This window comes from Scomber scombrus, chromosome 20 (assembly GCF_963691925.1).
Source record: "Scomber scombrus chromosome 20, fScoSco1.1, whole genome shotgun sequence".
NCBI classification, from domain to species: Eukaryota; Metazoa; Chordata; class Actinopteri; order Scombriformes; family Scombridae; genus Scomber; species Scomber scombrus.
Genome location: NC_084989.1, coordinates 6538539 through 6565968, shown reverse-complemented (window position 1 = coordinate 6565968; position 27430 = coordinate 6538539). Strand labels below are relative to the sequence as shown.

The following is a 27430-nucleotide window of genomic DNA, read 5'->3' as shown; positions in this document are numbered from 1 at the left end:
GAACAATTTGATGACATATTACAGAAACACCAGTACTAGCTTGTTAATATTCAAATGAGCCGTTCAGTGCGGCAAGACGTAATCAATCAGTCACAGATCACATATTATCCCAACAATGAGACACAATCAATCATGCTTAGCAATTTGCCTAACCAGTAATCACAGTATATGCTGATGCATGGAGTTTACTTGAATATTAATGAGCATCACCCCCCACCACCTCTCCTTTTTTTTTTATTTTTTAAAGCACATACACCAACTTGATTAATGAAGGTGGCTTTTTAGACAGCGGCAGTGTTGAAACTGGAGGTGAAGAGTGCAAAAGGTCACAGCCCTGTCACTTCCCCCTAGCGACACATCCCATAATGAACAAAACTCCAACAACAGACATATACACACACACACACACACACACACACACACACACACACACACACACACACACACACACACACACACACACACACACACACACACACACACACACACAAACCCCCCACGCCCTCCTGCGTCTGAGGGACCATGATCTCATCATGTGAGAGATCCCACACTTCCCCACACAGGGGTGGGCACCGCTTCCCTGAATTATTGAAGGGCCTTTTATATTAGGAGTCTTGATATTGGTGGATGATGCCCCCTTCAATTATGTCAGCTTTAATAATAGATGAGTGGGGCAGTGGGAGCATGAAGGGTGGGTGGGGGCTCGTGCCCGTTCACCAGCTTGGTGAGGACGGCTGGCATGGTAACATGATCTGAAAAAAGCACTTTTCTCTATGGTTTCATAGAGAGACAGGGGACCTGATGGTGGTGTGTGTGTGTGTGTGTGTGTGTGTGTGTGTGTGTGTGTGTGTGTGTGTGTGTGTGTGTGTGTGTGTGTGTGTGTGTGTGTGTGTGTGTGTGTGTGTGTGTGTGTGTGTGTGTGTGTGTGTGAGAGAGAGATCCTGATAATAATTGCAGCTCTCACCTGTCCATACAAAGAAGGCAGAATCCTTGGTCTCCTAGTGATATCCAGCCTGCACACACATATACACACACACACCTGCCTGACCTCCTCTCCTACCATGTGCGCGTTTATGTGTGTGTGTGTGTGTGTGTATGTGCAGAAAGTGTATTAGTGTGTCCCTTTTCTTTTTCCCCCCCAGAAAATCCATCTGTCGACTAGTTGGTGGGCCCTTTCTCTCTCTCTCTCTCTGTCTGTCTCTTCTCCTCTTTCTCTCTATTCCACACACATACACACATACACCCACGCAGAGTCAGCCCTGACGTTGAGGTTCAGCTCGAGTCTCCCAGCTGCAGGTGGCTGAGAGGCCTTATGGCTGCAGGGCTGGAGGGGGGGGCGCGCTGACCTGTGAAAACCTCCAGCTCCAGACCGCTCACTCTAGTCTCTGGCTAATTTAATAAGGCCGTTCAGATAGAGTGAAGCGAGCGTCTGTGGGCGCCCACCCGTCATGTTGGCCCCCCCACGCATGACCACCGGTGCCACTGCTAACTATCACTTACCATTTGACTGAAGTTTCAAGCCCGAACAATCATCTATTTAAGCACTCCTCGATGCAGCTTGCAGTATTTCTTCCTCTTGTGTTCAGTCAAAATGTGTCACCAGTGGGGCTGTGTCTAACAACTGTCTTTAACATTACTTCTTAATTAATTGTCCTGTGTTTTCAATGTTAAAAAAAACTAGTAAAGAATGATCATCTTAATTTGTAAGAGCCCAAGGAAATAACAGATTGCTAATTTTGTCTGACTAGGCCAAAACCAACTTCTAATTAATAAAAAACATAAAAGCAGGAGCTGCTCACAATAAGCTGGGAAGAGATCATTTGTAGTATTCTGTAGTTGATAACTGACAATTAACTGATTTATTAAACTGTTGTCTTTTAATTTTCTGTTATTTGACTAACTGAAGTGACTAATTGTTTCTGCTCTAGTCACTTTCATCTAAAGATGAAAGAAATCTGAACTGAGAAGATGTACAGCAACTGAGTAAAACTGAAACCTTTCTTGAACATATTTTACATTTGACTTGGGTCAATTTGTAGGTTTTTAGTAGTCACCTCAAATTTTAGACTTATTACACTTTTACATTATGTATGAAGAAAAGGTTCAAAAAAGGAGGATGATTATAAAGCCGGTGTATATAGAGACAGCATGTCATCATTCAATTCCACAGGTAACATATCTGAGATCAGAAGCCTGGTGCTGCTCATCCTCCTCTCTTCCTCCTGTCATCTGTCTGATAACAGAAAAAATAGCAGGGAGGGGAAAAAAAAGGATGTCTTTGTCTGGGGATGTAGGGAGAGGAAAGGAGAGGAGAGGGGGTCCAGGGTGGAGGAAGAGTGTGTGTGTATGTGTGTGGAGGTGAAAGGGGGCAGGAGGAGGTATCAAATTACCTCCCTCCCCCTCTGCCCCTTATGCTGTCTCCTGTTTTTATCAGTCCTCGGCACCTCCAAATTAAATTTGTCCTGAGAAGGGGTGAATAGTGGGGGGGGTGGGTGGATGTGACGGGGTATATGGAGGGAGGCCAGCCTTGCTTTGCTCCATCAGAGCAGTCGGGGCCCCCGAGGAACCGAGCTGGCCGCCGACGATGACAAGCCAGATGCAATCAGGGACTGGGCCAGGACCTGAACGAGTGTCTCTGTGTTTATGTGTGTGTGTGTGTGTGTGTGTGTGTGTGTGTGTGTGTAGGGTGGTGGGGGTGAAAGGAGAAGCCTATCATAGAGATAAACATAGTGTAGCATCAGCGGGGCCCTCAGGCCAGACCAAGTGCACACTTCCTGTCTGCTGTTCATGTCCACTCACAGAGAATTGATTCATCTCTCCCTTGCAAGCAGACCCATCAATAGAAGCTGGCTGAAAACTGAAGCGACTGTCAGAGTAGATGATAGACAGCATATGAAAGCAAAAACATCCTCTCAGGAAACCTGGAATGAATGCTCTCAAGTCACAATTGACGCTCTCCCTCTAGCCTCTTAAAGTTCATAAACCAGGGAGGACTACAGTAACAGCCACTGTGAAAGATCTTCCACACACCCTCTGCATGTGTAGATGTGTAGGATTCACTTGTTATCTGTTAATCCTTCATCAGTATTGTTTTGTGGGTCATTATTAAGGTCTTTATGTAAAAATTCTTGCTTTACCTCTAAACTGACAAAGAAAAACTTCTAGAGCCAAAATGATTAGTTTGTGAATTGATTAGTTAATTGACTGAAATTAAATTGGATGCTATTATAGAAATCAATTCATTGTTTCCATCAGTGTTTTTAAGTGGCATAAATTCACTGGATTAGATTCTACAAATGTCAATATTTGATGTTTTTTTTACTTTCACAATAGTAAATTGGATGTATGATCCGTGTTTGGACAATTGGTTGTACACAAATAAAATAAATATAAGAAATATGAAGATCAACTGTGATGATGAAAAGTCTGAAGGACTTTATTCATAGTATTCTGAGTGTCAGTCAAACAATTAATCAACCTTCAGTTTCTAGTAGGCACATGTATGAAGTATAATGGTATAACATTTTCGCTGTGGCTGTTTCTGCTTGTACTATTCCACCCCGCCTGCTCAACAAAGAGCTCCAAATACCTCCATATCTGGTTTTAGCACCATTAATAAAAAAGGAATACGTTTAATCTCTTGTCAATTCTTCACAATAAAAAGTTTCCTGTTATTTAGTCACTTATAAGCTTTTAATTTGAAACAGTAAAGCATGAAATGTTGGGTTTGCATCGGTGGCAACTTAACACAACTATGGAAAGCTGACCAATCAGAACAGAGTGGGTTCATTAAAAAGAGCGGAGCTAAGACTGCCTGTTAAGAGACAGAGACTTAACTGAGGGGCCTCATAAAGGGCCTGTATAGAACAAATAAGGAGTTTATGCACTGTGAATTATGCAAAACTATTCTAGTGGAGTCCAAAAATGAAAGTGTAGATGTTGAAATGAGTATAATAGGTCTCCTTTAACACTCTGGTGACAGCATCACTTCCCACCCTAAATGAATAACCTCGTTAGCTCTGCATTTGTAACAAAGACTGCATCCTCTCTCCTCCCAGAAAGGTGTCAGAGGAGCCTTTTTTAATCCTTACAAGCCACTGGGATGTATTCATGCAGCCTTTCCCTCATATTAATATCTGAGCCCAGCTTGTAATACTGTCTCTTTTCTGGCATGTGTGTAAAAGTTATTTCATGTCCCATCAGTAAAGGAAATTCCACATATAAAATGATTCACCCCGTGTGCACAGATCCATTTCCCAAAGCACATTTAGCTGTTAGCATCCCTTCTTGTAGAGGCTCTGCTCAGCTTTAGTGGCCTACAGAGGAGCTCTATTGTTTACAGTTTTTTTGTTTGTTTGCTTTTTTTGTTTGTTTACTCAGACATCTCAGTGAAAAGGTTGATTCCCTGTTGGGACCAAGAGAAATAACCCCACAGCATTTGAACTCAGCATCTGACAGCTACAAGTGCCGCACCTCCAGTATCTATTGTAGCACATTGTGTAAAAGCAGACAAGAAGCTTTTGTGGGATGTGAATCCTTCAGCATAAAGGTTACTCTTAATTGAGAAAGCATCTATGAGGCCTTTGACAGTTTCAAAGCATTCAGTCCACTGTTGAGATAAGACACAATGTTAGCGGCTTTGAGATGCGTAGTGTGTTGCTACAAAGAGTTATAATGAGCTGCTGCTATGCAAACACACGTGGCCTCACGCACACACACTGTAGAGAAGTAAAATAAACACACACGATGATGCTGAGACACACACCTACAGAATGAAACACACACCGACATAGAGTCCCATGTTGGCTGTCCGTTGGTCCTCGGTGATGAATGGAGCGAGAGGCCCAGAGTGTGAGGCCTGGCCTGGCTGACTGATAGAGCCATTGATTCTGGCTTTGTCTCACATCCACACACACAAACACACACACACACACACACATCCACACACACACTGCTTTCCTATCTACAATGTGACAATGCCTCTTTTCAGACCTCTTAATCGGCTCGACGTTGACTAATTGAATTCATTAACCGTCCGGCCGCCGTCGGCTCTTTGTGCTCCCAGTTATTTACAGGTCCATTTACAAAGCAACAATACATAGGAAATGTCAGGTTATACTTTGAATGACATTAATGTGAAAGCGCGCCATGTGTGTCCACGTCTGCGTGTGCGTGTGTGCCAGCACTCACATTTTCGAGTGTTAGATTTTAAATACACACATGTACTGTTTAATAGCCATGAATGATTTAGTGCGCAGCCTAAAAAGGAGTAAAGGGAACACCCCCCCCCCCTCCATTCGCTCCGACTGACTTTGTTTTATGAGCAGACGACGACAAAGAAAATGAATCATAACCTACTTAACGTCTCCGTGTGTGCGCGTTTTTAAATGTGTGCGCATGTCAGGCAGGGTTAACCAGCCTATAGGAGGAGGGAGCACCCTAGGGAGGGCTTTTATTCCAATCCAAATAAAATCCTACATCAAGCATGGTTTCAAAATCTATCCCCGAGGCCTACTTAAGAAAATATCAACGCCCCATATTCCAGATCCAGAGAGTTTTTAGTTCTGGGAACGGCTCTCCCCTTCCCCTCTCTCCTGTTATTCCACAGACTAAGAAGTATTTGGATGTGTCATGAAATATGCTTTTCTTACTCTCTCATTAGTTTGCTGTGATTTATTGAATTAATTTCACGAGTGTAACATGTTGAAATAACACGCCGGGTATAGAAAGTGCGGGGTTGCTGTGTAGGTGTTCACTGTAATATGCTTTCATAACGGGCTCACTCTTGTTTTTACTTTCTGACCAACACCAGCGCTTCGTTTAATAGCTGAAAGCCAGCGTAGGCGTTTCATTCTCAAGTCAATCCAAGGCCAGCGTTGCAAGTTTAATTACTAAAGTCAGTTTAATTACAGTGCTCGTGCTACGTTTTTTATTCATTCAGCTCCTGTTTTAACTCAGTCGTATTGTGTGTGTGCGTGTTCTGTCCGTCTCTTTCTGTCTCTCACTCCTCCGAACACAGCGAGCGTTCTACAGCGTGCCCCGACCGTGTCAGAGCCCCAAGCTTAATTTAGACTTCCCGCGATGCCGCTCTGTTCATGGCATGTCACGGGTGTTTGGCAGGGCAAGCGCCGAATGGGGCCCAGGTGTGTGAATGAGCTCCATCTTCACTCCAGTAATGGTTTTTCACTGCCAGATACACACACACACACACACCACACACACACACACACACACACACAGCCCTCTGTATAAAGGCCATTAGAAGACAAAAACAAGCTTCTCAGCTAACTTTGTCATATTTCCTTACATGCTTTTTAACCAAATTTCCTCATAGTGGACCACAGGAAGTGCTTAAGTGGGTCAGGGGGTCAAACGGTTAACATGCTGAATGCGATCACCCCGGGGTCAGGTCATGTCGGGGAAGGGCTTGTCAGAGAGGTGGGTGCTGGAGCAGGAGGGAGAGGAAGTATTACGAATCCAACCCTTACATTTCTATGAATTCTAGGGGGTGAAAAACACAAGTAGTTGCACCACAGTTGAAGTGTAGAAAGAGGAAGGAAAGGGCTAATCCATAGGCACGTAGATCTCGTCAGGCCTAATTAACAATGGGAATATGAGCTCAGCTAAGGGCAGTGAGACCTGCCTCTCAAAGCCTCCTCAGAAACGTTGAGAGGAAGCCACATGCATACTAAAAGGATAGTCGAGGTTAGGTGTTGTAACTAAATAACCGCCTTGCGTGTCGGGACATTTGCCTAAAGCAGTCATTTGTACAAAGAAACAGAGCCGCTCTGGACATTTGTTGCCATCTGTTATTAGAATTACAGGACAGTAGACACCTTAATGCCAGGCAGGTACGACTGCGAAAATGATTATTCGCTTTAAGATACACAAAAGAGCCTTGTTTCACAGACAAAAACAGAGGAGACTGTCAGAGAAAAATGCAGACATCTGTTCTTTCCTAGGACATTATTTTTCAGTGTTGTATTATTTTACTCATGAGCGGGCGGGCGCAAAATCACTGGATGGATTTAAACTCGGAAATGGGAGACCACTCAAATTTCAAGTGGAAACATTTTATTTTTACTGAATTTATTTGAATAGTTTTCTTTCCTCTGTATGTTTCAGTAGGAGACAAATGCTGGTTATTAAGCTTTGTCACCGCCTCAGTATGAAAGCAGCACCCATGTAGACAAGCATGCAGAGTTTTTTCAATACAGTTAGTGTCGACTGTGAAAAAAAAAGAAATGCTTTGACCCTGACGTGATTTGAACATGCAACCTTCTGATCTGGAGTCAGATGCGCTACCGTTGCGCCACAAGGTCTCTCTGCTTTGTATTTCAGCTCATAACTACAAATTAATGGTTTTCCTGCGGGAATGGCAGCAGTTGTGAGGGTTAGTGTGTAAATAAGTGCAAAAAGCAAGTCGAGAAGTCTTTTCACGCAGTAAAAATATAAGCTACTGAAATCAGTTGTGGAACCCTTCATTATTTAAATCTGGAGCAGTTCAAAGAAGAGTTCAAAGAAAAATGCCAAGAACTCAATGCCTTTTCTCTAATACATGAAAAAATTGCAGTAAAATTTTATAACCACATTAAACACGCAGCAATCTTTCACTCTGTTTCCTCAGTTGAGAGTCTGAGGGTCAGTTCATTAACTAACAACAACTGCTACAACTTAGAACAGCCCCCACTTTTTAGGCCTAAAAGAAGAAGAAGAAGGAGCAGTATCATTTGCACTGAAATGTAGAAAAGCCTACATGTTGCCAGGATCCTCTCTCTGTCTTCACCTAGGCCTCATCTTCCATCATCTGCTGTTTGGTTTCTGATCCTGTAACTGTCAATTTGGTCTTCTACAGTCTTCTATAATCCTTCTTTTCCATCCTATGTAAAGTGCTGCTGTGTTTTTCTCATCTTCCTGCAGGACAGTAGACCGTGTCTGCGGTCTGCCATTCCCTCAACCCATAGATCTTTCAGGCCAAGTACCATTTTTGGCCGCTTCTTTCGCTCATGCGCGCGTGCCCAGGGCATAATGATGTGTTAAATACCTTCACCAGCTGTTTAACTATTAATACCTACTGCTGCGCGCACCAAGAGTTTTTAAATGAGGCGCTTCAGATTCAAGCCATACCGATTTATAGTTATTTGATTGCCACTGTAGACTCCTGATACTGCTTCAAGGCAGCAGATGAATAGCCATTTCTACAATGATTAAGAATCCAGGAGCGTTCGCATGTGCATAAACACGCACGCATGCAGCCACACATCATACACACTGTGGCCTTCGACGATTATGCCTTTATGCAAACCACCACATCATAGGTAAACAGTCCATTCCAGCAGTAACCTCTTTATAACAAATAGCCGGCCGCTGGAGGGGAGCGCTTATAAATACCCATTAGACGACCCAATTGTCTTACTGCCAGCTAACGGACGGCGCCCTGGTCGGCTAAATTTATCCCTGAGTGGCATTCATCAGCGCGCATTGTCATTCTTCCTTCTGCCTCTCTCATTGGAGGTAATTGACTGGAGAATAATGCCCGCCGATCAGTCCACCTATGGCGAGACGAGCCACAGATTGATTAGCTCCACGGCGGCGCGGCAAGCCACACAAGCCAACGAGATATTGTCATCCTCCGTTATGAAAGCGCTCTAATGGAGCCGGACAAGGACGGATGATCAGAGGGGATGGAATGGAATAAGAAAAGCGCTCCAAAGTATTGCCGCGGCTCGTTTATTTAAAGAGGCGCATTTTGCACAATGAAAAGGTTGACTTTCTCAGCATCGCTTGTCATATTTAGAGAGCAGGGAAGCAATAACTGGAGTTATTATACTGACAGTCTGCCTGGATGCATTCTCATTGCTGATGACACCCTAAACTAAACGTTAAAGCACAAGACAGTGTCGCATGTTGAGAGCTCCAAATGGCAGCAAGACTGAAAAGTGTTCAGATTTATTACTTAGGTTTCCCAGAGAGGTTAGAAGAGGAAGATCTAATGCTGACCTTTTTTTTGACTCTAGACAGCTTCTATCTTAAGATGTAGTGTTTATTCACCACTTTTTCTCTATCAGTGATAATAAGTTGAAGCCTCAGTTTGTGATTTAGGTGAGATAAATTCATCATATAAAATCACTTCTGGATAAACAGCTTTGTTTATAGTGTTCAGACTGGATTATGCACTGTGTGCAGATGAGTGTGTGTGTGTTTGAATGTGTGATTACATTTACACTGTCTTTATTTGTGCATCAAAATAACCTGCGTCCACGCTAGAGGTCTCTTCCCTCTAAAAACACAAGCCAACTTCAGACAGTCTGACCAAATGACCACAAATGACAAATCACCATAAATACTGAGTGATCGACATTTAAAGTGAGTGATTACACAGAATCTAAGAGACAGCATACACTACCAGTCCAAATTTCGGACACACTTTCTCATTCTAGTGTCCAAACTTTGCTATGGCACTGTAGTTGTTGCCATTTACATTATTATTATGATTTAATAGTTGCTCATAGATGCCACCTGTGAACCAGCAGTCATTCCAAAGCTGCTCCGCTGTGCTTATAAAAATATTATATCATGATCTCATCAGACAAAATAATAAAATACAACTTTTATAAACCCTGCAGTGTATTTGGCTGTTTTGACATTTAAAATGATTGCTCACAGAGAAAGTTAGAGATGGCAGGAAGTCTTATGTTTTTTACTGCCACTCAGCTCTTCACTGGGGCAGCTTACGTCATTGTTTTGCAGAGCTCAGTTTTCCCTCTACACACCGAGACACTGAGCGGCCGTTTTAAGATTTATACACTCTGGAGAGTCTGTTTTGGAAAAGCTCCATTTTTGGGCGAGAAAAACATTTTTTTTTTTTAAGTCTGGACGGAGGGCGGAAATTATAAATGTAAGCAGCTTAGTCTTGACATCCTGGATGTTGTGTCTGCCTGGGTAATGGATTTACTCCAGTGACTGAGGGCTGTGTTGGTCCCTGGAGAGTGCATGGTACTCTACTTGTGCACTGCGCTGCTCACATTCACATCGAATCCCTCATGGATGTGATGATGTGAGCAGAATCCAGATTAGCTTGACACTCAACCTCTCATACACACGCATGCATTCATATACATTTAATAGACAGCCATATAATGCATGCATGTGCCTGTAACACATGCCTCCAACACACACACATTCACACACACCCAATGCTACAGTGTTCCTCCTCTTGAGTGTTATTTTATTCTCGCATACATTCACCTGCAGCTACATTTACATCCTAAGAAATACATTTCAGACTCCAACCTGTTGCTTTTACAGACTTGTGTACACATAGAGAAGTTGAGTTTGTTTTCCCAGTAGAACAGTATTTTAGGTAGCAGCACAAACCTGAGAGGTGGAGTGAGCATCTGGAAGTTGTGGAGATTGTTGATTCTGGAGAAAAGAGCAAAGTGACAGAAGCAAAACCCAAAAATACATGAAAGTCTGTGTGTGTGTGTGTGTGTGTGTGCATCTCTGTCATCTTAAGCCATGCAAATTGTGGCTTTTGTGCTCTCTGTAATGTTTATTTACCAGCGTGCTGAAATAGGGGAGACAAGCCTGATGTTCAGACGTTGTCCTGTGTACAGAGGAAGTCTATAAGTATTGGTTTTGTGGCTTACTCTTGTTTGGTGTCTGAAAAAGTGGGTGTCTAACTCTTACACAGGAGCCTTATTGCTGCTGTTATCTTTACTTTGGAAAGCTCCACTTTCTGTCTGAAAGGAAACACCTTCATGTCTTGTCATGTGCAACACAATATTTCTCCCCTTCTTCCAACACTTCAATTAAGTTACATTCTGATACATTAAAATGAAAGAAAACATTGAAAAACTAAAAATATTAGAGGCTAGATTTTAACATATCATGCATGTGGACATCAAGTAATGTTTTAAAACCCTTTTACAGATTTACTGTATGTTTTTGAAATTAAGTTGGAAAATTAGCTGGAAACTGAAATTTCTAAGAGGTGTTTTTATTTCTTCCGGTATTTCACTGTTATTCAGTTGTTTGAGGCAAGCTGAGTCCATAGGCCATGGCTAGTTTTTACTTCTTGTCTCCCCCCATCTTACACTGGCATTTACACACATCTTGTGTGTACAGTAGAGTTTCTCCACATGCAGTAGGAATGCAGTCAATATATCTGTATAACTTGCAGGTGATGTTGTAGCTTGCACAGTGTCTTCAAAATTGTCCAGTATTAAAAAAATAAAAAGGCAAGCCAACTTTAAGTTTCATTTTACAATCATATATAAAGTTATTCCCCAACTGAAACAATATTCAGTTCAAGGAAATGCAGAAAACCCACACAGTAAGCTTTTAAATGCATGTTTGTTGAGCCTCTCGTGCACTTCAGTTGCTATGGTCCTGTTATTCCTCCCTGCCTCTCTATTGGAGGGTTGGACGGTTTTTCTAGGAGTCCTTGAGAGAGAAAAAGACAAAGAAGAAGACACAGGACGGGAGTGAGACAGAGAGAGTTTCTGCTGATGAAAGTGACAGTGACACTGGGCTTATTGCCTAGTCAAACACACACAGCCGCCACCGCCACACGCAGCCTGACCCAGTAATAGAGGCCAATGAAATGCGCTCATTGGGAGCAGGGACCCGATCGCCGTTGCGGTAACTGAGCCGAAACAGTCTCATTCTGCCGCTGTCATACACAGAAAATGGGCTGACTTCAGTCACAGCCGTGTTAGGCCCCTCTGAGGTTCCTGCCACTTCTCCGCTCCAGCTGCAGCGATTCTGACATCGAGGATGAGAATTTATGCTCTCACGCTGTGGAACCCAAATGGACGTGACATGCAGTTTCACCTAAAATGAACACAAATTCTGTTTTTATAGAGTTGTACTTTTCCCCCCTCTCGCTTGAAGTCAAGCCCACGTTAGGCAGTGGAGGGAGTGTCGGGTCTAAAGTCGACAGAGACACAAACAGACCTGCATCTACCTCATCGATGGAAGATGGTATTTTTCATCGTCATCCTTTGTTTTCCACCCTATAATCAGATTGTACTGTAATGAGGCTGTAGGGGAAGAGGAGGACAATTATGTGTTCAAAATGAGCTCAGCTCCTCTGTGGAAAGCTTTCTTTTTCTTTTTTTTTTCTTTTTTTATGTGGCTGTGGGAGATGCTGCTTGGAAATGGCCCAGATTGCTCCCCGCAGGGCTTTAACGCAGCTCTCTACTGATTGCGCAGTGTGATTGCAGATTGAATCCGGACATGCACATGATTTTGTGTCATTTTGTCAAACAGCACTAAAAACAATGGAGCTGGCAACTCAAACCCGCCTTGCTTTGGAGAGGGTCGACATCCCTTGTGGATCTTGGTATGGAGCAGGTCAGCTGTCTCTCCCAGTTCCTCCATAATAAATTACAAACCCGGTTACCCCGAATGACACAGTATGCCACCGCATCCAATTCATCCCATTTCACAGTGGGCCTACATGTCATGGATTACGGTGGGTTTGGAGATGAGCTACCATAGCCCTATCAAATGTCATCATCCAGCTGTCATAAGAGCCACGTAGTATGTCTGTGTGTGTGTGTGTGTGTGTGTGTGTGTGTGTTTTGGCACTCACTCAGCTTGGCATCATGATCCCATGCAGAGCACACTGCTAAAAGGATTTGCAGGGGAGGGGGTCAAATGTGAACAATTCTTTGTAAATGGAATTGTGAGCCAGCTGAATACGTTTTTTTAGTAGTTTGCTTTCTTCGTGTCTTTGTGTCTATTGAACTATTATGTTTACGTCCCAGGAAGGGCAGCACATCAGCAACTAACTTTATTTGGCATGCTTGGATCCTCACATCCACCATTGTGACAAAAAAAAGAGAAGAGTTTTTCTTGGCTAAATGGATAAGGCAGATGAAAGTAAACACACACAACAACAACAATGTTTTTTTTTTTTAATGTCTGCTCTCCCTCCTCTCCCTACACTCCTCCTCCTCCTCCTCTGCCATTTCTCTGTGTGTCTGGAGGGGTTTGGAGAGCTGAGGAAAACCCTCTTTTCTGGAACCTTATCTATCGCGCAGCTTGCCCTCATGCAAACACCCCTCAAACGCCTCGAGACACAATAAAATTAGCATAATTTCCAATTTACCGTGTATTTTTTTTTCAAGTTCAATTTTTTTTCAGCGTGTTTACCACCGGTTCTACATCTGCAGAGCTGCACAGTAAGTCAACAGCAAAGGGAGACGCTGAATGATCCTCCTTTTTTTTGTGATCAACTTTTTTTATTGAATTTCTTACATGAAAATTGTTATAGATGACATCCCATTGACAAGCATTCTTGTATACAAACAGCATTTAACACAAACTATAGTTCCGCCTCGCAAAAAGAAAGGGAGAGAGGGTAAAAAGAAAACAAACATACCTCCAAATAAATGAAATAATACAAAAAACAATTGAAATAAGAAAACATGCACTTGATAATGAGTGTGTAGGTCTTCTTGGCTGCAGTTATACCTGCAAATACCTGGTGTTGGACTGAAGGTGGAGTCATCGTTGATCCGTGTTGTTATATTCAGCTTGGTATCACCTGTGCACTCGCAGGGTAAGGTTACTTTGAGGCACACACACGCAAACTTTAAGCCCTATTTTCTTGGACTAAATCGTCGTTTCATGGGGCATGACACAAGGGGAAATACCTACCATTTCACTATATATATTGATAAAAATATATATGTATATATATATCCCGGGATATTTTCAAGATACTTATCCATCTTAGACCAGTGGTTAGATATAGAAGGGCATTCCCAGAAAACATGAAGATATGTACCAACAGTTTTCTGGATGCATTTAGTCCAGTTTAGACTCTTTATGAACTTTGTTTTAAAGCACCTGTATGTACAAATTCACAGTGAATAAGCTGATGTGCTGTTTTTTTTGTTGAAAAAAATAAAATTAGATAAATATGTTACCCCAAATATTGTCCCAGTCCCATTTCTAGCACTCAGTCACCCCTAGAGCTTTAGTATTTTTAGAGATGAACTCATTATAAATGTAAATGTAGGTAACGGGTCCTGATGGAGTTTGAATTGCACTCTACATGAACTTTCACTCTAATTGTAGATTATAAATTCAGCTTTAGCCTTAAGCAAATTATTCAACTCCAAATTTCAGAGTTGAGTGGGTCTGATTAGAGAAACTGACACTTTGGATCAGATTCTAGCGCCAACATATTTCATTCTATGATTGCGTGATTCTACGTTTTGTGGACGCCTTTAAACAGGATGCAAACGAAGAGGAGGACAGTAGACTGGAATGAAACACTTGTTTATTTGTTTAACAAGGGAATAACAGGTTTCTCACTTTTCTCCAAATTGTGTTACCAACTCCCCAAGTATGCTATATTTTTAAATTTATGTCATCTATGCCTACATGACAAAACACTGTTACCCTACGCTAATTAGCTCGTTGACATTCACCAATAACGTTAGCTTAGCCAAGATTTCTGGCAAAAAAAGGTCAGAATGCAGCAGCAGTAGCTATCACAGATATGTAGTTAGAGTTTGCTCAGACACATTAGTCAATAAAGCAGTAGTTCTTAAATTTAGGGGCAGCACAGTGGATAGTGGGACTTTTGTTGATACCTTTTTGGTGTAGTGCTGTTACTGCTGTGTGAGCCCGACAGCCAACAAAGAACATGAAGCAGAAGCAGCATTTCACACAGGTGGACCACTGTAATGCATTTTGCTAATCTTAAAGTTATTATACATGGAAAATGGATGGTTTAACAATATGTGGTAGAGGTACAGTCACACTTTTCCTCATTTTCTGCTCCTTTCCTACATTTAAGTTTTGATGCTAGATAAACAAAGAGCTTCTTTCCTTCCCCATCATCATTCCCATCAGGCTATTTCTGTCTCACTCCATCTCATTGTTTACTAGATGCCACTGCTCAGTCTAATTTACCCTCTTTCACCAAGAAGGCTTTCTTCTTATTTTTAGGGGGATTCATTTCCTACTGTTCTCTTTATTTTTCCTCTGCTGTCCTCACTTCTTGCACAGCATATCTCACCCCTCTATCTTTTTCCTCCTCTCTCTGTATTCCTCTCATTCAACCCGGCTTTTTCCTCATTCTCATCTGTATTCTTTCTTCCATCACAATGCGGTTTTTTACTCCTCTCCTCTCCTCTCCTCTCCTTTCCTCTCTCCTCCAAGTAAGTGATGCTGGGTTGCCTGGATACTTGTTTTCTCCTCTCTGTTAAAGGGGGGGAGTAGGAAAGAGGGTATAGAAAGGGGGCTGGTGGGGGTGAAGGAGGGTGGGAGGGAAGGAGTGAAGAAGGAGGCCAACAACAATCACCACAGGGCTATGAACCCACTGAAGGGAAACGGCTGGAGGAAAAATGGGGAGGAAAGGGGGGAAACAGAGGGGGATGGGGGCGGCTGTCAGTCTGTCACTTGGTCTGTGCTTGTTATGATCCCTCCTTATTTATCCATTTCCTCTCTTTTTTCTCATTCTGTTTTTCTTCCAACTGAATATTAACTATACATTCTATTAGAAACATAGCCTCAGCCCCAATGTCTGTATGTTTGTGAATTATTGATTCATTTGTCTAATGTGAATTATTGATAGTGGAAGTAGTGAGAGAACTATCTACAGGTGAACCTCTCTGTAATCACCCAACATAACCACACACACACACACACACACACACACACACACACACACACACACACACACACACACACACACACACACACACACACACACACACACACACACACACACACACACACACAGTCTCGCTGCAGATCTTTGCATTGTGGCCCTCACTAACCCCCGCCTCACCCTTCATTTCTTCCTTCATAATAATCCAAGCCAGTCTCTGTTTCCAAGACAACCACTCCATCAGCCTCTCATGGCTTTGCTGCCAATAGTATTGCTGATGATTTGTGTGTGTGTGTGTGTGTGCGTGTGTGATAAATACTACTGTATGTGCTCTTTCTGCTCTCTGTTGTATGAGATATTGAAGATCAAGAGTCAGTCAAGATTGAAAATTGATTTCTGATGTAGTTTGTTCAGGTCGGGCCCGTACTCACACAGGTGCATCCTGGGATGTATTAGGGGGATAAACTCATTAAAACTTTCTAGGTTGACACAAACTGTAAGAACACAAAACACTACCCAGAAACACAGCAGTGACTTACTTGTATTAGAACCAGGGTAAATAAATGAGTGATTTCTGCTGGTGTTGTTTGTGTTATGATGATCACCAAGCAGGATTTAAGTTTATCCCCCTATTTGTTTACCTCTACCTCAGTGGGCGAATCCCTTTTCACATGACCTTGTTGTTTTTTTTAGTCAGCTGCATTTTTTTTACCTGACACACTCAAACCTCATATGGATTGTGTTTGATGTTAACCCGTCTCTCGCTCTTTGTCTCTCTGCTGCTGTTGCTGCTGCTGCTGCTGCTGCCTGATGTGTCGGCATGCCTCTGATCCACCAGGTAAGTTATTTCATGCTTCTTACTCTCAAAAGCGTCTTTCATCAGCATGTTCCAACTGCGAGCCAGATCATGAACATCGAGAGGGCAGGAGACGCAGACCACACACACACACACACACACCACACACTCCCCCCTCCTTTATCAAACTCTTTCCCATTTCTTCTCCCCCATCTTCTCCCCCGTCTTCTCCTTCCTCCTCCTTTCGCGCTCTTGCACTCACGCCGTGGCAGTGCCATTTCATCCCCCCATCATCCTCCTCCCCGGTGGGTGTCTGTTTTTATATTTATTATTATGGGATGTTTGTTCGTCCCGCTCCACAATGACGGGCCCCGCGTGTGCCTGTGTGTGCGTCTGGTGTGAGACAGCGGGGTTGATGAATGGGCTGTCAGCGGTAGATCCAGATGGAAGCAGGCCTTGTCTAATAGGATTCCACGAAGACTGAGATCCCAGTAGGGTGTCGAGAGGAGTGGCCACACAGGCCGAGAGAGGGAGGATCAATGTAAGGGAGAGAGAGAGAGAGAGAGAGAGAGAGAGAAAGGAAGAGAGAAAGGAAGAGAGAGAGAGAGAGAGAGGGAGGGTATGGTAAAGAGGCTCAGATGAGAGGCGGGAGACTCAGGCCTCATGTAATGTTGACACAGGTGCACACACACACACATATACATACTGTATATATTCATATATATGTATGCATTACACTGTAGGCATACCTGAATTCACACACACTTTATGCACTTTGACACATGTGCAAATTAACAGGCGTGTTTGTGCATACAGAGTGTGCTATATGTATACACTCACACATGCACACACTGCATATAAAGGCTCAGTTTCAGAATATGAAAAAACATAAAATAGTGAAAACTGAATAATGAAACCTAAATAAACAAGTTTAAAATAAGATATGCTACAGTGATGGTCTGTCACCGCACGCTTGCTGCAGAATAAGGCACAACCAGTGTCTAGAAGGAGACCATGTGATCAGAGGATTTTATGATGTTGTGTCTTCACTGCATTTTACTTTGTTTTACTGTATCATAATGTGATGATCAAGTAAAGGCTGTTTTTGTGTAACATCTTGTCTGCAATAACAGCCTGGTGATTCAACTTGTTGAAATAAGGCAACACTCAGGCAGCTGCAAAAAGATTGACAGTGTATTCTCGTCAACACACACACACACACACACACACACACACACACACACACACGCACACACACACACACACACACACACGCACACACACACATTTTTTCTTTCTCCCAGTATGTGGTCTTTGTATCTGATACTGTAAAATATTCATCTCATCAATTGATTTAATCTAGCATTAACTCTAAAAATCATTTACTTAAAAAAACATTTGCCATTTGGTTTAGATTGTTTCTTTCTGCAAACCCAGTGGATCTTGCAGCCACAATTAAAGATGCAGCTTAGAATCTGTCATTCTGGTTATTTGCTAGAGGACATGTTTACTGGGGATTTCTCATCTACTGTCTATTTAGCAGAACAGGCTATTTTCCAGCATCATTTTGTAAACTAAGTGGACCTCACACAAGCTGCTGGAGGTTCCGCTGTTGGCCAGCAGTCAAGGGTCAAGCTAGCAGGTGAACGACTCTTTGACGCTGCTTGAGGAGTTCAGCCAAAAGCCAGTAACATCAGACAAGTGTCAGCAACACCACTACCTACTACCACACACTACATGATCCCAATTAAAGCTTATTTTTTATATAATAGAAGATCATGTCAGCCAGGCTAACTACCACAACTATCCCTTAAATCCAAAGGGGGACATGCATTACTCTCCATCTTTGTGATTTTCCAACTAATAGGTGTTTTTGAAACCATGTGATTCCCAAATGGAGCATACTTATTTAAAAGCCCCTTCAACACACACAAAGAAACTCTTCACAAATTGCAAACTCATATCATTTCTTGAAAAAGCACATTTTGGACACATTTAATGTACCTTATAAAAAAACTAAAATAGCAAAATCAAGACAATTATTCATTTCATTCTCTGGGAAAAAAATAAAAAGAATTAAGGAGTAAAACAACAACATAATACTTCACTACATTCCTTGCAAATCCAGTTAATTATCTTGTTTTACAACCTCCAGCTCTGCGTATGAAATGATATGAAACAGTCTCCCTGGTGTCAACGCTGCACTGTAATGATATGCAAGCAACAGCAAAAGCTACAATTATAACACTGAGAAGAATGAAGAAAAGACGGCCGTAATGCATTCAAAGTGTTTCAGTGTCATCGGCACCTCGAGTACCTGCCAGCTGTGTGAAAGCTGTGGCACCTTTCAGTCTAAATGAGAACAGCACCTCGGAGACCACAGTCAAACTTAGAAGGAGACACTTCTGCTCAGCTTAACACAACTTGAGTAAAGTTTATCTTTGTTTGATTTTACATCTCAGTTTTGCAGCTCTTTCAAATCATCGCCCTTATAAACGCAGTGTTAACAATAGTTCGGGGTTGTCAGGTGTAATGTAACAAAGTCAGTGTCAATGTTGATATCTTGCAAATTATTCTTGTAACTTTCTGTAACTCCATTGTTGGACATCAGAGCTTTTCTCAGCCTGTCGACAGCTCTTATTCATTTTTCGGTTCCCTCTTGTTCAATTTGGATTGGCCAGATTGGGGTTACACTGCTTGGGTTCACTTTGCTATTTTTCTAGTACACACACACACACACACACACACACACACACACACACACACACACACACACACACACACACACACACACACACACACACACACACACACACACGCTGTCTCTTTCTCCACCCCTCTTTCCTCCATCTCATTTTCCTCTAATTGATGGATGCCATCTCTCACCCCTCATCCAACCTCTCTGGCAGCTTTTAAGACGCTTTTAATGGGAGCTCAGAGGACGACCAGCACCATCTTTCTCTCCCCTTTTCTCCCCCTTGAAACTAGCGGCTTTCAGTAAGTCTCTCGAAGACCATTGTGTGTGTTTGTGTGTTTGTGTGTGTGTGTGTGTGAGAGAGAGAGAAAGAGAGAAAGAGAGAGAGAGAGAGAGCGAGAGAGAGAGAGAGAGAGAGAGAGAGAGAGAGAGAGAGAGAGAGAGAGAGAGAGAGAGAGAGAGAGAGAAGAGAGAGAGAGAGAGAGAGAGAGAGGGAGAGAGGAAGAGAGAGAGAGAGAGAGAGAGAGAGAGAGGAACAGCTGTGAAGTGCGCTAATAGAGGCTGGCCCAGTCCTATGTCGCCGCCTCGCACGGTCACTGCCTCCATCTCCACCCCACCGCCTTCATGCCCGATAGGAACTAAAGCAGCCTCCTCAAAGAGAAATAACACTATGGCAATTTCTCTCTCTTTTCAATGAAAGAGAGAAACATGAGGAGGCAGGGAGAGAAGAAAGAGAGAGCAGCAGGATGAGGAATGACTCCCTTGCAAACCTGGTATTATAACTGTTACATTGCTGGATTACATTTACACCCGACATTAAGAGGCTCCTTTGGTGTGCATTGAAATGAGATTCCTCCTGCTGTACATGTCACTTTGTCTTAATATTTCCATTTATAAGCCTCGTCTCTCTTGTTCCCCATCTATTAGTATGCATATCAAATGTTGTTGACAAGCATCTTAGAGTTTGAGCTTCCTGCTTCTTATTTAATTTAGATACATTAGATTTTTAGAGGTGAAAAAGTGTATAACTTTATCAGTTTCTCTAGTTCCTGAATAGGATTTAGATTATCAACTCTTTAGTCCTTCTCATTTACATATGCAGTAATGTTCTTTTGCCCAAGGGGGGAAATTGCATTTTGGGCGCTTTTGATCAACTGGATCCATGCCACTTAGAAACAAGGTCAAAGAACAAAGAGAGAGCGGTGGAACGGAGATGGCAGCTTTTTTTTTTCCTACTTTCTTTTTTCTTTTTTCTTTCATTGAACACTGTTTTTTAAAAACCCTGTTTGCTGCACCTTTTGTCTGTCACCACCAGTTAATTGTGTAAAGTGTGTGATGCTTTGTTTAGAGAGCCCACAACCCTTCAGTGAGCTGATCAAAAAAGACAGAAGCAATAGAGATGAAGGTGGGGAGCATAGACAGTGGGGTTTATCAAACACTCTCCTCACTCTCCCTCTCTGTTTTTACACACACACACACACACACACACACACACACACACACACACACACACACACACACACACACACACACACACACACACACACACACACACACACACACACACACACAGTCATGCTGTTTCTGGCTCTCCTCATATTGGCCTACCTTTGCATGTTTAAATGAGCACGCACCACATCTCTCAATTCAATTTTGCTCATTTCATTAACTTTACTGGCACTACTGCTGATCAGAAACAATATTGGCATAGCAGTAAGCAAAAACATTTCTGCATTCACACACATCATATTGATATTTTTTATGACATAATATGTGCTATGTGGCTTGCAAGCACCATAGTACATACTTACCCAATACACCACTAAATAATAACCATGATCCATATGATTTAAAAAAACAGGTAGTACACAATCACACTCTCCAAGCTCACTCCCTATCCTTTTCACCCTCCCTCTCTAAGCTGTCTTCATCTCCTCCTCCCATGACAGCCCCTCCACCCACCACCACCACCACCACACCACCACCACCATCACCCTTCAATATTACAGCACTAATACTGCCACTTCATGTGCAAATATTTGAGCCTGCCGTCAAAACCTTAATCACACCGATCAATCTCCCAGATATTACCGTTCAACTGAAGACCTTCGGACAAACACATTGATTTTGACGTTTTTCTAGACATATCCTTTCCCCGAGGATATATCAAATCAGAGCCTTTTTAATATTGTGTAAATATTCCCTTCATCCACTCTCAAGGTGACGAGAGAGGCTTGTCTCATAAAACTGCTGAAGTTGGATCACTATCACACAACAATAACTGGCAATGTTTTTCTCACCTCGCATGGATTCTCAAGTTGCACTTGATATCTTGTTTTTGCTCTTTCCTCACATAAATACAGTTAAACTGCAAATAATTCAGATCACCTACTAATTGCGTCTGAAAGTGCAACCAAAATAACGAGCCTGAAAGGTTTGAGTCTGGAAAACAAGAGAATGTCTGTCGCCTGCATATCATCAGGCTAATTAGGCAGGGCCAGGCATTGTGAATGCATAGCTAATGAGCGCCTTCTCCATCTCTGCCGGGATCACCCGGCACATCTAATGGTCACATAAATTCTCATTTATAGGTCATAATCTGTCATTTACGTACATGGGCTCCCCCAATTAGAGGCTTGGGCCATTCAGACTGATGCCTCTCTGGGGGATTCACAGCTCTGGTACCCTGGCACTCACAGAGCCCCATTAGTGACAAACCCAGACCTGGCGTCCCAGTTGACCCTGGAAGACTGTGGATAACCTGGCTCATAAATGACGCTGGTACAAGGGAATGATTCCAGGTGCTTGTTGTGAGTGTCCCATGTGTCTGTTTCTATGTCTGTTGGTGAAAATGGAAGGAGACTGGCAGGAAACCAGTACTGAACGTGGGATAGCTGGGAAGGGGGATATAAAAAGCAGAAGCTTGGTTCGGCTAAGCTTCTTCTGCTGCCATTTTGCTGGACAATTGCTATTTCATTATCAAATGGCCAAATGTTTATACGGAGCACGTGGTCCAAATTAGAATTGTAAATAGATCATAAAATTGGACAGATTTCTGCTCCATTTTAATTAGAAGAAAGAATGTGAATTGCCAATGAATGGGGACATTTAACTCGGTCCCACTGGAATCACCTAAAGGCCAAGCAAACACATTCCCATGACCCCAGCAATGCTGTGTGAGTTTGTATCCACGTGCAGGAGAGCCAGGCATCCAGCTGTTGAGGGGACATAGTCAGACCCAGGAAAAATTAAGTGTTATGTTTTAAGTAACTGCTTACGGCAACATACTCTACAAGTCTTACAAGTCTTACAGATAGCGTGTCGTTCTGTGGTGTTAAATTATTCTTGCAGTATAGCATCCTGTTGCAGCTGAGAGCTAATCACTGTAATATATTTCATTTCTTTGCATACATATTTGTGTTTTAGTGTGTCTGCTTGTGTCCCAGTCTATGCATGAAATATTACTGCTCCCAGTTTTAACTTGAAGTACTTTAGTTGCTTGAACACTGCTTGCCTGGAATTGTCCCTGGTTCTATAACAAATATAGCCCGGTGCTCTGGAATGAGTTATCTAGAGAATTTGGTTGAAATATGCCACAGATAAGCAGTCTTGCCATTAATGCACTGCTGATGTAAAAAAAAAAAAAGAAATTGAAGGAGAAACATGCAGGCATACTTGGCTTGTAGTACACATTATATTTTGAAGATTTTGAGATGATTTCTGTTGGCGTTGTTTAATCTGCTTACTCGTGATGACAGTCGGACAGAAACCAAAAAGAAGGCTGTTGCCATTATGTCAGCATTATGTCTTAGTATTATTGCAGCCCATATGGAATTATTCATTTCTAGCAGATTAGCTCCCTTAGCAACATTCTCATTGCTTTGTGCTGACTCTGTCTGCAAAGAAATGTAGACTGAAAAAAAGAACCAGCATCCACTGTGAGTCACAGTGGCAGACAAAGCTAAAGTCAAGTTCTCTTCAATAGAAAAAGCAGGCCAAGCTGAGAAATGAAAGCTGAACTGTCCTCATTGTGATGACCCTAGGACAACCCTGGTTAGTTATCCCCTGTTGACCAATTCCACACACAGTGTCCGCCGCTGCTGTTGCTTTTTTTTTCTTCAGAAAGTCAATTTGGATGCTTTCAGCTTCAGTTCCCTGCGGGGAACCTTCTATTCTCCATGGTATGTCATCAGTCACATTTTCACTCTTTTTTCTCTCCCTCCTATTCTTCCTCTCTCTTCATACCGTCTCTCTGTGGTTGTAAGATCTCAGAGAGACCTCAAAGTGCTGTTTTATTGAAAAAAAGGCAGGAGGGCATCTCACTGCTGTCATCTCTGTCAAATGGTCAGTGCACATGGTTTACTCTGGACTGGAAGCATGTCTGATAGGACCACAGAAAATAGAAAAATATGGATAGGAAAATAGGCCAGGCAACCGGTTCATAACCCCAGCTTTTCTTTCTGTTAGACAGCACACTCCATTGTAATGTGATGTGATGATATATTTACAATAAAACAGCAACATATCCTTTGATTGCCAGTTTGTCTTGAACTGTCACTTGCAGGAAGGATGCTAAGTGAGCACAATGGTACAGTCAAAGTTGTAGTTATGGTCCAACCATCTGTGCTGCAACCCAAGCCCTCACAGTAGAGCCAGAAAGCCAATACAGGTCAGAGTCAGTGTGTGGGCGTTTAGTAATTTATTTTTTGTAAAACACTCTCCAGAGGGGTTCCTCTTGGGTTCTTTTACCAGACTAGGAGAACAGGAGATGCTTATGTTGTGGTTCACCTCTAAATCTGTGGGAAAAAACGCAAAGAGCACAGCATTTGATGCCTCTCTAGGATGCAAGCCAAACATTCTTTAGTCTCTTATTTGAAAGTTTAAGTTCCGAAGGCCAAGGGTCTGTGTGGCTGGATCTGTCCATTTTACAGGATTAAAGGCCAGAAGATTCAGCAATGGATAAAACAACTGGATAAAACAACCTATAAGTAAAAGTGTTGTACAGAATATGAGAAGTAACCTTCAAGGTTAAGTCTGAAAAGAGGGCAGGAGTAGGTTGGATAAATATAAGACTTTACTGGCCCTGTGTTATTAACTGACAAATCAAACCTGGCACTCGTTGTATTGCTCTTACTCCTTTGCCGCAGTGTGTTTATCCACTGCACTGAAAGAGTCATTGAGGCTTTGATGTGGCTCTGACTCTGCTATTATATTCTTGTTGACATTCATTCTTCAGATGATACTGCAGTCTCCGCTGGTTAGTGGTTAGCTCTGAATAATACATATTAAGTAATGAGCTGCCCAAATGGATCAGTGGGCAGTCAGTTAGGCCATGCATAAAGCAATCAATTATTCGATCAATAGCCCTCATTAGACCATCATATAGTTAAGCTGTATGTAGGGGTCTCTGGTCGGAATGAATAATTTACAGCCCTCAGAGGAAAATGGGACGGTTGGCCCAGTTCACTGCTGTCGGATGTCACCTACAAGTTGGACATGAGAACACAGTCATTTGCATAGTATAAAGAGTTTCTGTCATAAAATGTTTACATTGAACGTTCATATATAACCAATATTCATAAGTAGCATCACACTAACAGTAACTGTTTTACATTGTGTATTTAAGTGACAGGAAGGGCTTACTGGCTTTTCTAAATTTCGGTTGTCGTCAGCAAATCCCATGAAAACACTAAAACCAACAATGTGTTGGTCGTCTCTCAATGCTCTCTGACTATCCCTACCAGTGCCTGTCGCACTCTGTAGCACCAAGCCTGTTTGTTCTTCTTTTTAAAGCAGCAAGATGCTGTGTGGAGGATCAATTCAAAATAAACTACAGTGCCCATGTTCATCGCAAAGAAGGAGCATGTCACCCAGTGTAATGGTGGCACTCCTTGATGTGTTTTTAATCCTTTTTAGAGCACAATGGAGCTCTATGGCACAAATGAATAAACTACACAATACTACACAACTACATTGCATATTCATTTAAGAAATTCAGTTGTCATGTTTGTTGTTGACCATGGGATAAATATAGGTACAGATATAGATACATTTCTGTGCCTGAAATCAAACCTGTGACTTCTAGGTAGTAGAAGGTCTTTCTAACCACTGGGTGGCACTACCTCACTCACCTCTTTTGTAATCACTCGGATCCAACTCTTGTTGTGTGGAACACTACAAAAATGGATATATTACCCTACAGAATGGAATGTGTTTGAGGTAAAAACCTTGGCTGCACATGTGAAAATGCACCTTGTCCTCAAAGCCCTCCACGAAGAGTCGTGCTGCGCAACTTACTGTAAGATTTCAAGGCTAGATTTTCAGATCTTGGTCGGCGGTCGCGATTCAGAACGGCAGCGGTTTCTCTTTGTTTTGGTGTTAATGAGCGCCGTGACGTGCGCTTAACACAGCTTCGCTGTAGGGGGCAATGCTGGGAGCCTGAGCCGAGCCAAAACCGCTGGCGCCAGTCCCACACAGCGATAATCTCAATGGGGTGGAGCCTTCGGAGATCAGAGTGCAATGCCGCATTTACCACTTTTTCCCATGGGACCCTTAAAGCACAGAAAAAATGAACAAAAACAGCATGCAGGAATCCAGTTTTTATCCAGTCTTACTTTATGTTAAGATAATTTCTTAAAGATAATTTGCCCACCTAATTCCAAAGATAGATCCAAAGAATATACAAAACTGGAATATAGAGGAAAAGTTTTTCTGTATTTCCCTGACATTGAATTTCCACTCATTATCAGCAACCACTGTCTACTTCCCAATCATTAGGCTAACCAGCAGTAGTCTCAATTCCCAGCCCAGTGTCCTAAATCCCTTTCCTGCCATAAGTGGCCATGTTTCCTTCTTCTAATTGCATCCAGCCATTTGGAATCAGACCTGAATGGTTGTCTAGGTGTTAATTGGTTAGAAGGACTGCTAACAGGAGACAAACAGGAGAAAGGTGAATTAGGACGGTGCATGTGGCCCATAAATAGCAGAGTGTGGCCTGGGTGCTGTCATGCCTTGTTTAGGAGTGTTCTGGCTTATGTCGTCCATTAGGTGGCCATGGAGAAAACACACACACACACGCACACTTGTATCACATTAACACAAGTGTTTTTGTGTTTTGCCTGATCCAACAGTTCCTCTTTTAGTTTCTGTATTTACTATGTCAATGCTCCACTCTAAATCATTCATCCATCAAAGACAAATTTTAACTGTAACCTTAACTTAGCCCCAATAAACCCTTTTTGAATTAAATTGAAATTGAAAGCTTGTACAGATTTACAGTCAGCTGCAAGTCAGATTTTTCAAGGACATGCCTAAAAAATGGTAGAAATTTCACCCACACCCACACGGAGCAAACTTTAAGTAAAGGAAAACTTCTTTCTTTTGCCATCGGCTCTTCACTCATCCATGATCACCAGAGTCACCCTCATCCCTAGGCACACAATTAATTCATAAAGCGGTCTATAAAACATGAGTTAGGGGTGGAAACATGGTCACACAGCTCACATTTGGCAACCTCTTCTTATATCGCCCACCTCTTACTATACAAGAAAGATCTTCAGTGTTTCTCTTGCATCCTACCATGACTATTGTAGATACAGGACTAAGGGAATAATGCAATAATTTAAATAGCTTGCTTAAGATGACTGTGAGATGACTAACATTTTAAAGATTTTCAGTAACAGTACTATGAAAAACATCTGGGCAGTGATTATAGTTAGATCTTCCAAGTAACACATAATCTTACACTCTTTCTTGGACCCGTCTATAGTCCACACTTTACAAGTATTGACACCACAGCTGGAGCTGAAATAAAACCATCTCTTACAAAGACTTCAGTGTCAAAACACACATTCAAGTGAAGACCAACCCACTTCAGTGTCTGTTCTGTGACCCCTCCAACAAACCTCAATCCAAGAAATGTTATTTGGAGTAGTCTTCTTAAAAAGCTCAGTGTTTGACATACCAGCACGGAAAACTGAACAAAGTCAATTTTGGCCTACTTAGCATCTGGTTTCTAACAGCTTTCTTCTAATGTATTCAAAAAGATTTCTTTCTCAGAAACCATGTTCACTTTAGCTTAACAGTATGGGCTGGCCTTACATGCACTTATTATTTGTCAGGAATCTGCTCTTTAACAAGTGTCACAACATGTTAAAGGCTGCTGTTTTCCTGCTGAGAAATCAGCAGATTCCGCTCCTTGAAAGCTGCAGCTTACACATCTTCTGAAGGGGGAGATTATGCTCTTGGGAGGGTTTTTTTGTTGCACCTCAAGACATTGCTGCCATAACTGCATGCCAAGGCCCTA

General features: G+C 42.3%; 1 protein-coding gene and 1 non-coding gene across 3 annotated transcripts in view; one reads left to right on the top strand and one right to left on the bottom strand.

Moving 5' to 3' along the window:
* The window catches only part of LOC134002407 (partitioning defective 3 homolog), a 348507-nt gene that overhangs the window by 68767 nt on the left and 252310 nt on the right, over nt 1-27430 (top strand). The window lies entirely within an intron of this gene.
* On the bottom strand, nt 7251-7322 carry trnaw-cca (transfer RNA tryptophan (anticodon CCA)). Its single transcript has one exon. It is a non-coding gene; the product is annotated as a tRNA-Trp (tRNA).